Genomic DNA, 11,411 nt, shown 5'->3' with positions numbered 1-11,411 from the left:
TTTATTTATTATATGCGTATTTATATTTGTTCTTATAAAAACAATTTTTTTTTTTTTTTGTTTATCTACAGATTTGTTTACCTGTCGGGTTTTTACAGATGTATGCATCACCTTATGAGGCATAAGAATAGGAATTCAGTGTCTTTAGAGATAACTCAGTTTTTTAACCACACTTTGTCATTATTGTTGCTTTATTTGCTGAAAATTAGAACTGAATTTAGAAATTTTTTGAAAAATTTTTTTGCACTAAACAAACAAAATTAATTCTGTGGGCTAATGGATTTCTTTACTGGAGTGAGTTTATACTATTTACTTACTCCACAAAAGTAAAGGAGTAAAGTAAAAAAATGAAAGTAAAGTGAAGCAGCAGAATGGAGGAGGCTCGTTCTTTATCCTCGTGCTGCAGATGGTTTGTTTAACTGTTTTCTTGCTAGTGAAGCTTTTAGTTTTTCCACTTACAAAGTCCGCTATGTAAATAGCGAATGTGCCATGACGTGACGCAATTGACTCTTAAAGGAAATAGGATATGACACTATGATTGGTTTAACGCATGTTATGTTAAAAACACACCTATAACTCATTAAGAGAACAAATACCCCCCTGTTAAACCATGTGCAAGGGCACAGACCATCGTTTTTTCAGTCCTTAAAATAGCAAGTGTATTCAAACATGCCCTTAATGCTTTTGCGCTATGCACTTAAGACTTAGCGCATAGATTGATAAAATAGAGCCCAGTGTCTTTTTCATGATAACTTCACTTTATCAAGACAACATAAGCTGTCATAAATCTTCCATAAACATGACTGTCATGATGTCTTTATAACTATCAAGAAATTTACAAGTGTAATTAATCTTAAACCTAATCATTTAAGTTCATTTAATTAATTTGTTTAAGTTTTTTTATGTAGCAGACAGCAAAATAATATTTAATATCAGAAATAAGTACAATTGAAAATAATTGTTCTTTATTGAAGTCAGTGATTAAAAAGTATTAACTATATGAAAACGATCATAATCTGTACATGTGAAATAACATAGTATTTAGGCATCTGAATGGAAAACAGACATGAAAAAAACATGTACGTTTTTCCCCTCGAGATTTAAGATCTTCATCCATTCAAGTGTTACCATTGATTGATTGATTGATGGATTATTTTGATTGGATACATTTTAAATGCTTTTCATTATTAGCATTCATGAGTCTTGTGTCAGTCAAAATGGATTGTGCAGAATCTGCTAATTTATGACTTATTTCAGCATCCAAACAAGATAGACATCGCAGCATTGGCTAAATCGTTGCTTATGGCTTCACCAAGTCAATAAAATCTGGTAGAATTTGGTTAGCTTTTGCCAAAGCCGCTTTCCTGTGATGCAAAGCAAATGCTTTAGACTGAAACTCAACCCGTGTTGAATTTCTCCTGCTGTTTGCATCTGTCAAATGTTTACTGAATGGTTCAGAATGTAAATCTCCAGCCTTGAAGCGAGCCCGCTGTATAGTGCCGCTGTAGCCCACCAGATTTAATCTTACATAATGACAGACATTCAGGCAGATAAAAGAAAGGAATCTCAGTGGGCACCAAAAGGCAAAAAAAGGAAAAGCTGTATATGATAGAACTAGATTGCTGTAAAATACACAGTTTTCAGCACCAGAAATTCACCAAGTGTTTTGGTTAATTTATGAAGCAATGTGCAATAAAGTGTGCGAAAATAAGTCATAGTTATAACAGGTAAATACAGAAATGAATAGTGTTTACAGTGCTCAACATAAATGAGTTCACCCCATTTTGAAAATAAATATTTTTATCCATTTCTCAGTGGAAAAAAAAAAGGTTATATATTTTGGTGCGTTTAAACAAAACAGGTTTATTAAATGGATATGTTTATTAAAATAAAATTTAAATCACAGAACATCTTTAGAAATAGATAATAAACATTTAAATACATGTGAAATATTATACAAACTAAAAAAATGTCAACAACATTGTAATAAAAAAATAGTTTTGCTTGAATTTTGCTCTTTAAAAAAAAAAAGTAATATTTTTCTCTAACAAATAAATGTGGGTGTAGGGGAGAGCAGGGCACAAAGTAACACTTTTTGAATTTGGCCAAATAATGATCAAAATAATAGGGTTAGCCCAACAACAACACAAGCTTCTCTTTCAAATGAGGACTGGTTGTAGGATCGCCGGACTTATGGTTTCTTTGCTGTATTGTCAAAAGTGCCTGGAGGAAAAATGTTACTATTTACCCCACCTGCGGTGCAAATTGTCACAGATAGAAGGTTAGTTGTAACACATGCTTAAAAGGCAGATTTCACACAGTTAATTTAAATCCAGTTTACTTTAAATAGTAGCTAAATTTCCTCAGTACTTAATTTATTTTTTATTCTATATAGAACAGCATTATTATTTATTTATCTACTGGATAAACACGTTTTGGATTTATTTGCTTTATTATCCATTATTATACAATGTTTATATTTGCAGTATTAGCAATAGAATTATATATATATATATATATATATATATATATATATATATATATATATATATATATATATATATATATATATATTCTATTAAAATATGTCTTTTTAAATAACAAAATTAAAAATTAAAAATAAATTTTGTTAGTCTAATTGGTGTCCAACAGTGTGTGGCTTAATGGTAACACTCTGTTACAACTAACCCCGCTGTGTCATGTTTTCTCAAACGTGTGTGTTTTTACATCTTTCAAAATGGTTTCATCTTTTTTTCATTTTCATCTAAAAGACAATAATCACAAAAATAAGAATTTACTTCCCTTCACAGATTTTTATTTTTGAATAAAAAAAATATATATTGACTACAATAAATACTTTTATAATGCAAAAATGGTTTCTCCTGTGTTTCTCATCCAAACTTTTTCAATAATTGGCAGGAAGGAAACGATGGTTTGTTCTGTAGACAGTCGAAAAAATATATAACTTAAAGAAGCAAATAATTTTGCCTTTAAAATGTTTAGTAAAATTTTAAAACTGTTTTTATTCTAGCCGAAATAAAACAAAGAAAAAGAACACATATTATCAGACATACAGTGAAAATTTCCTTGCCCTGTTAAACTAAATTTGGGAAAGATTTAAAAAAGATAAAAAAATCAAAGGGGGGCTAATAATTCTGACTTTAACTGTATGTGCACAAATATAATATTGTAAAGCTTCCTATAGAAAATGTTAGTTTAAATGAGAGATTTGTGAGGGGTGTAGTCTTTTATGTTGAGCACTGTATAAGTAAATGTCTTACAGAATGTAGGTACAGTATTTTCCAATAACCCAATGTGTGCTCTATAAATTGCTATTATAAAATGACTTTTGTAGTTTTGACAGAGCTCTCCTGTATGTATCACTGTTAGCAGACAATTTTAATGGACTAGTGGGAGTGAGAAAAGTGTTTTAAGGGAATTTATTTAGTAAAAATGTCCACAGGGCCAAAAATTGCCATAGCTGAAGAAACACCCATATGTTCTTTCATGTGGTTAAAGATTCATGGCCATCTGTTAGCCCTGCTAGTCTTTAGGGATGTGGCATTATTGCTCTGAGACACACCATAAGAAATGGGAATGAAAGAAGCAAGGTAGCAAAACGACAAGACAAACGAGGGAAAAAAGTGCAGGAATTCAAGGAAAGCATACTGTATTGATGGCTGCTGATATTATTGTACAAACAAGAGAACCTGTAAAGTAGGCAGAGGAAGGCTCCGCTTCAACACACATGCATGCACTCGCACAAACATACACCCACGTTTACTGAGCAACGCATTTAGCTTTCGAATATACCTCCAGAATGAAAGCTTGCACACATGTTAATATTAAACGGACTTAGTTATGTACTGATTTCAAACTGTTCGTTACATGATAAAAAAGGTCTCTTGAAGTTCATTTTAACGTTTATTACCTGGCTGTGAACAAGTTCTGTGCCTCTGTGTATCTCTGAAAGGGGTTATATTGTGGCAGTTTTTACAAGATGTAAGCTACAGTAAGTCTCAGCCCTCCTCAGAATGTGTCTGGAAAGATTTATGAATCATTTATTATACCACGCTATAAATGCAGCTCTTCAGGTAGAAGCTAAAACACAGTTATTGTGAAATGCTTTAAATGCAAAAGAGCTACTGTTCCCGCCCCTTTTTCAGAAGAGGGAGGAGCCGCTGCAGTTTGTGTTCAGTTAATCAAGCAACAACTTGCCCAAGGCAATTTCAAAACAAATTATTCATATTTTAAGATATAAAATGAATCATATATTCAATTTTAATAAGAAAATAATAAATAAAATATGACTGTCGCTTCACAGCAAGAAGATTGCTGGTCGAGTCCCGTCTGGCCCAGTTGCCATTTTTGTGTGGAGTTTGCATGTTCTCCCCATGTTCACGTGGGTTTCCTCCGAGTGCTCCAAAGTCCAACGACATGCAATTTAGGTGAATCGTAGTGTATGAGTGTGTCTGTAAATGTGAGAGTTTAAGTTTTTTTTTTTTTTTTTTCATGGTATTTCCTATAATTTGTTTTATTTTTTTCTGGAAAAAACACCCATTTTTTTTTTTTTTACAATAAAAGCAGTTTTTAATTTTTCAGAAACCCTTTTAAGATCAATATTTTTAACCCTCTTAAGCAATATTAATGGAGTTTACATGTTCTCTCTGCACTAAATTGACCGTAGGGTATGAGTGTGTGTGTGTGTGTGTGTGTGTGTGTGTGTGTGTGTGTGTGTGTGTGTGTGTGTGTGTGTGTGTGTGTGTGTGAATGTGAGAAAGTATAAGTGTTTCACAGTACTGGGTTGCAGCAGGAAGGGCATCCACTGTGTAAAACATATGCTGCAATAGTTGGTGGTCCATTCAGGGACTAAGCCAAAGGAAAATAAATGAATGGTACAAATCTATACATATACACTGTAAAAAAAAAAAGTTGAGTAAACTTAAAATAATTAGGCAACCTATCACACATAGCTTTTTGAGTTAACTCAACAAACAGGGTTTGAAGACCAGTGAACTCAAAATATTTTGTTGAATTATTTAGTTCTCTGAACAAAAAGTATCATGTTCACCCAACAAGATATTTTTGTTTGCTGAACAAAAAATATCATGTTCAACCAACAGGATATTTTTGTTTGCTGAACAAAAAATATCATGTTAACCCAACAAGACATTTTTGTTTGCTGAACAAAAAATATCATGTTCAACCAACAGGATATTTTTGTTTGCTGAACAAAAAATATCATGTTCAACCAACAGGATATTTTTGTTTGCTGAACAAAAAATATCATGTTCAACCAACAGGATATTTTTGTTTGCTGAACAAAAAATGTCATGTTCACCCAACAAGATATTTTTGTTTGCTGAACAAATATTATCATGTTTACTCAACAAGATCTTTTGTTTGCTGAACAAAAATTTTCACGTTTATTCAACAAGATCTTTTGTTTACTGAACAAAAATGATTATGTTTACCCAACAAGATTTTTTTAGTTTACTGAACAAAATAAAACAAACTGATTCATTATGCATTTACTATTAATTTTTAGGATTCAAATTAAATACACAAGAATAGTCAATTCACTTTTTTTTATTTTTAACTGTGTTCAAATCACAATCCAAAACATTTGCATACAAAATCAGCATTTGACATTAGCCGTGTTCAGCATTGGGCTAGTTTGTACACAACTAGTACTGAATGTTTCCAGATTTGAAAAGATTGTACACTGCCTCAACATAAAATAACTGGCAACCTTACTAAAACCAAGCTATTATTGTGTCTAAACACTCAAACCAGGTGAATATACAATCATCTAATCAGAGTAAACCCTAAAAGCCACTCCATTCATACAGTCTTTAAAGTGTACTGCACTTTTGTCAACAGAGTACATAAAGTCCAAAAACAGACCTCAAAACATTGAAACAGTGGCACATTAGGAAGTGGTCACGGGTCAGTTGCCGTTACTGTGTGGAGTTTGAATGTTCTCCCTGCGTTCACGTGGGTTTTCTTTGGGTTCTCCGGTTTCCCCCACAGTCCAAAGACGTGTGGCACAGGTGAATTGGGTAGGCTAAAATTGTCCGTAGTGTATGTGTGAATGAGTGTGTATGGATGTTTTCCAGAGATGGGTTGCAGCCGGAAGGGCATCCGCTGCGTAAAACAAGTTCATTGCGCTGTGGCGACCCCAGATTAATAAAGGGACTAAGCCGAAAAGAAAATGAATGAATGAATGAACTGAACTCTCGCAGATCATGTGCCACCAACCTCCATAAAACATGCTGAATCACTTAAAAAGTATATTTGAGTTCTTTTGGGTGTTCCATATTCAGTCTATACAAGAGGCTGAACAAGTAAGCGAAGGCTGCAGGCAGATGTGTGATATCCTGAAGTACTATGGCCTCCTCCAAGATTTTAGCGAGGTTCATCACATATTGCAGGGATGCAGAAGTGCCATTATCATCTTCCACCACAGTGAAGATTCCAATCCTTTAATCTCTGGTGCTGTGGTCTTCAGGGTCCGTGTCCTTATAGGAGATTAAGTAATGGGAAAATTAATTGATGTGTAATATTAATTACTACTTATTAATGTTATTACTATTATGCAAAGAAAATAAAAACATGTAATACTTTCGTACATACAAACAGTAACACTTTGAATAGTCTATAATATATAATAATTGAACAATATATTGACAACTTTTTAATATTTAGCAATTTTTTAAACTTTTATTTTACATAAAATTGCAAAGATTTACTTTTATTTGATACAGTTTCAATTGTGAAAGTTGTTTATTGTCCTGTTTAGAATATAACTGAGCCTTTAATTGTCATTCATAAGGGATTTATAAAGCATAAATAGTCCTCACTTTAGATTAGGTCACAACTGGATGAAGTTAAGCTCATAAAGCATATACTAACATACAAAGTAACTATTATTACATACCTTAATATTAGGATATTTAAATGTTAATTTGAATAGTTTATTAATCGTGTACTTAAGCATTCTGAATGATCTTAAAAACACCAACTATTCTTAAATAACTGGTTTGTAAATAATGCAATACTTAAATTAGTAATACAAATGAATCATTAAAGTTAAAAAAATACAATCATTGAGCACTTCATGTAGAGTTATGCTTAACAGAAAATAAATTAACTATTCGCTAATACTAAATAAATTATTTATAGGGTGCAGCTATTAAAAGTGTTACCAAGCAGACTAATAAATGTAGAATAGGGTATGAAAATGGGTAACTTACCAGACATATCTTGAGAAAGCAAGCAGAATTTTTACGAAGAAAAATTGGCAATCCCTCAAGAGCTGCTCTTTCTCGATCGGTGACAATATCAGTGACCTAAAGGAAAGTCATTTACAAAGGGTGTTTTACAATCTTATTGTTTTGTAAGTAAAAATGTACTTAGTACATTTAAATGAGCATAGTATTTTATTCATGCTGTTGAAAAAACACATGGCTTTATTTTTAAAAAAGAATTTTGTGGTTTCCATACAATGGAATTTGATAATGGTTGTGTTGGCAAATTTAGAAAAATGTTTAGTTTCATGTGACAATTACTTTGAGTTAAAAACTACAGCTATTATTTTCTATTTTCCTCTTTGAATGTATTCATTTGAAATGGTCACTCAAAACAAGTGAAACATCTGTTATTTATCTTACTTCCATCTCACAATCAAAACACAACTTGACACAATTAAAATTAATGCAAAAGGGCTGGACAATTAAATTGTTGCAATTACGTTTTATTAGACTGTATTACCTGAGCATGAAATTCTTGACAGGACAAAATATGTTGCACATGTTAAAAACATCAGACGGGTGTATAAGAAAAAAAAAATCTTAATGAGTACCTGCTCATCCATCTTGTTTAAAGTTGTATCCATCTCTGGACCCATTGAATCCCTTCTTTTCTGTAGAGTTTCAGGAGAGGTGCTGTATATTTATCAAGTCACTCGATTAACTGTCTCAGGAGATCTACATTACAGATCTGAGAAAACTCTGTGCAGATCTACAATATACAAAAAAAACATACATATTAATTTTTACACATATATATATATATATATATATATATATATATATATATATATATATATATATATATATATATATATATATATATATATATATATATATATATATGTGTGTGTGTGTAAATGTAAATATTTAAATGTTCAAATGCTGAATACAGATGTATTTTGAATTACCTATAATAATAATGTTGTTTGTTATTTTTAGCATTATCATTACTACCTTGAATGAAACCAAAGCAATTGCAATATAGTGACTTACCTCTTCCTTAAAGTCCAGGTTATCTCTCTCTAATTTCTTCCTGGCTAAATCTCAACAACTTCTTTTGGGCAAAGAGAAAAGGTTTCTTGCATCTGCTGGTGAAAGACCGTCAAATTTCACTGATGATAACAAGTCTCACCTCCTCAAGGAAATCTTGCATTGAATTATGTCATTGTCAATATTTCAGTCCTTTTGAGCAAAAAGAAAGAAAAATATATATTTAGCCCTTTATATTTTTTATGTAAATAAAAGCTGACTGTTAAAGCAAGTTGGTCTGAATATGATAGACATTTAGTCGAGCTAACAAATCAAGCAATGAATTACATGAAAATCACACGATTTTCACACAAATTACACAGTTAAACACGTCACCGTTTGTTCCACTGGCTCTGGTTCGAAGGGAAAAAAAGGTTATGATGTGCGCAATGCTGACAGCAATCTAGATAAACAGGACATAATGTTATATTTGACTTGGATACCTGATCTGGTATGTTATATGATACTCATTGTATTAATCGTGAGTTATTAAAGCAAATGACTCGATTGAAATCGCTATTTGTTTCAAATACATTCACTCTAAACTTTTATTGATGTAAATAGCCAAAACCAAGTGCACGAAACAAGTAACTCACGGCTAAATTATAACAAATAGTTCCGTATTAGGATACACGCGCACATCAAAGCCAACATATCAAATAATATAACGTTAGATGACAACAAAAAAAGACATACATACCTATGATTTAGCAGAAACGTCGTTGGCCTGCTCTTAACTAGGGATGGCTGACGTGAAACTGATGTTTTGACACAGTGTCGAGATCCCGAAGCGCAAGTGTTTCGAATCACTGCACCGAAGCATGATCCGAAGCACCCAAGTCACGTGACTAAAGTGTTTCGAAACACCTAGTCACGTGACTAAAGCGATTCAAAGCATCGATCAGCTTAGAAACGTTTCGAGACCTGGTGAATCCTAATTTGACTGCCAAGGTCTCCAAATAGTCTCTGTCTCAAATGGCTTAGAGCACTGTGGGTTTGCTTATTGATTCTATGCTTAGCATGATGTTTTGGGTTCGAATCCCGACTTCGAAATCATGGTTTTATGTATTTTAATCATGTTTCTGTTTTGTGTAGCCTAAATAGGATACAGCTACAGTTACGCCATCAATTTAGCATCATTTTTGTAACACTGTAAAACAATAATAAATATTTTTACAGTATGGTTGGGTTTAGGGTTTGGGTAGACATTAATAAAATACAATAAATGGGAAATTTAATGAATAATATAAATAATTCTTGATAACTTCAGGCCACCGTTTTTGATCTAGCAACAACCCTGTTTTAAGACAAAAACAAGACATATTTATTCACAAATTGTTTATTCGGATATCAGACCAATGTTGAAACAAAACGATACAAGAGCAAAGCATTACCAACTGGTATTAAAGCATTTTAAAACAACTGCTACTGACTGGCTTCGAAACCTACTACTCCTGCATGGATGTCCGACACCTTAACCACTGTACTATGTTACTTGAAGGATTCCACTTTCACAAAGTGGGGTTTAATCCCTCTATTTGTTCAATCGTTCTTTGCTGAAGCTGTTTCAGTGCAATATATATAAAAAATGACCACTAAATGAAGCTTCGACACATTTGCTTCGACTGTTTCAGTGTTTCACGAAGCCTCGCTTTGCCCACCACTACTCTTAACCGCTCTATCACGGTCTCTCACATCATTAATACACTGGTAAAATAGATCGGGCAGTCAGATGGGTAGCACATCGCACAAAAACATGTATACAATTATATACAATCGATTATGAAAACGATTGACACGTAGCTCCGCAGAAAGAAAGATGGTTCGTTTTGTCGCGCGCACGTGACAGGTACCCCCTGCAGTGAGCTATGGAAGTAAATTGCGCATGCGCCAGAAGCTTATAAGGCGCATGCGCCAACAAGAAGGGCACGCATCAACGCAAAACTAAGAATTTTGTATTAGTTCAACGAAATATTTTAAGTTTTTCACATTGAAGCACCATATTTGTTGAACAAACTAACTATTATTTGTCAGCATTTCAAATGAAAATATTTAAATTCAGTTAACTTATTAATCTTTGTTCAGAGGACTTTTTGAAAGTTGGCGTTTTTACAGTGTATTTATTTAATGTATAGTGTAATTAAATTATAAAATATATACTGTTTATAATTAAACAACGTCTATAATTGTTCCAGTCACCAGTGTTCTAGCTATTGCAGATCGTTGGAGAACTACAACTCTGCTACCAAATGGACTACAAATCACAGCATGCACCACGCACACACACCGGTTCCTGATTCTGTCTGATTGAAAACACTCACAGCTGAAGCTGCTCAAGGACTCACAGTCTATTTATACACCACATTTGCTTACACACATTGCTGAGTGTTATTTGTTTGTTTGTTAGTCAAGCTAATCTTTACAAAGTGTTTCATTTACATATCTAGCCGTGTTCTTTGATCCTTGCCGTGTTTTATGTAGTCTTTTTCTAGCCTTGTTCCTTGTTTATCTCACCTTTCTTTGGGTTTTACCATTTGCTTGTTCATCTACAACATCTTCTGGAATATCTATATGAACCCGATTGCTCCTGTGTTGACCGTTGCCTGCCTGACCATTCTGTTGAATTAATCTGCATTTGAATTCACTCCTCTGTGAAAGCCTCTCTCAGGTACAATAATTAATCTATTAATAAACCGAAATTCCAAATCATTTTAACTTGATTGCATGGCTTGCATGGCTCTTACAGACCACCTTCATACATTTGTATACTGATTGTTTTTTTTAAAGACCCTATCCTCAGTCAATTAATTCTATCCATATAATTGTCACAAGTAATAATGAATAACAGCTCAAATATGTTTGCAAAAAAGCTTAAAAAGCAAGAAGTCAGCCTCACTGCAACATTCAGAAAAAAACATGAATGCCTTTTCTCTGTTTTTCTCCCTATCTATCTCCTGTGTAGCCTTCAGTGCTGCCCTAATATAATCTATAATAAAGCTGTTTGTTTTTCCTCCACCATAATGGACTCCATAAATCAAAAATCAGATTTTCTTAAGAAATCCCCCACTA

General features: G+C 32.9%; 1 long non-coding RNA gene across 1 annotated transcript; it reads right to left on the bottom strand.

Annotated features, from left to right (window-relative positions):
- Window positions 1-5,573: 5,573 nt before the first annotated feature.
- On the bottom strand, window positions 5,574-9,142 carry LOC147846703 (uncharacterized). The gene is made up of 5 exons (XR_015476345.1): window positions 9,043-9,142; window positions 8,307-8,495; window positions 7,865-8,022; window positions 7,257-7,352; window positions 5,574-6,521 (listed from the first exon to the last, which is right to left on the bottom strand). It is a non-coding gene; the product is annotated as an uncharacterized LOC147846703 (long non-coding RNA).
- Window positions 9,143-11,411: the final 2,269 nt, after the last annotated feature.

Source organism: Danio rerio, chromosome 1, assembly GCF_052040795.2.
Source record: "Danio rerio strain M-AB ecotype USA chromosome 1, GRCz13ab, whole genome shotgun sequence".
Classification (NCBI taxonomy): Eukaryota; Metazoa; Chordata; class Actinopteri; order Cypriniformes; family Danionidae; genus Danio; species Danio rerio.
The sequence above is the reverse complement of the archived record's forward strand: the minus strand, read 5'-3'. Positions and strand labels throughout refer to the sequence as shown.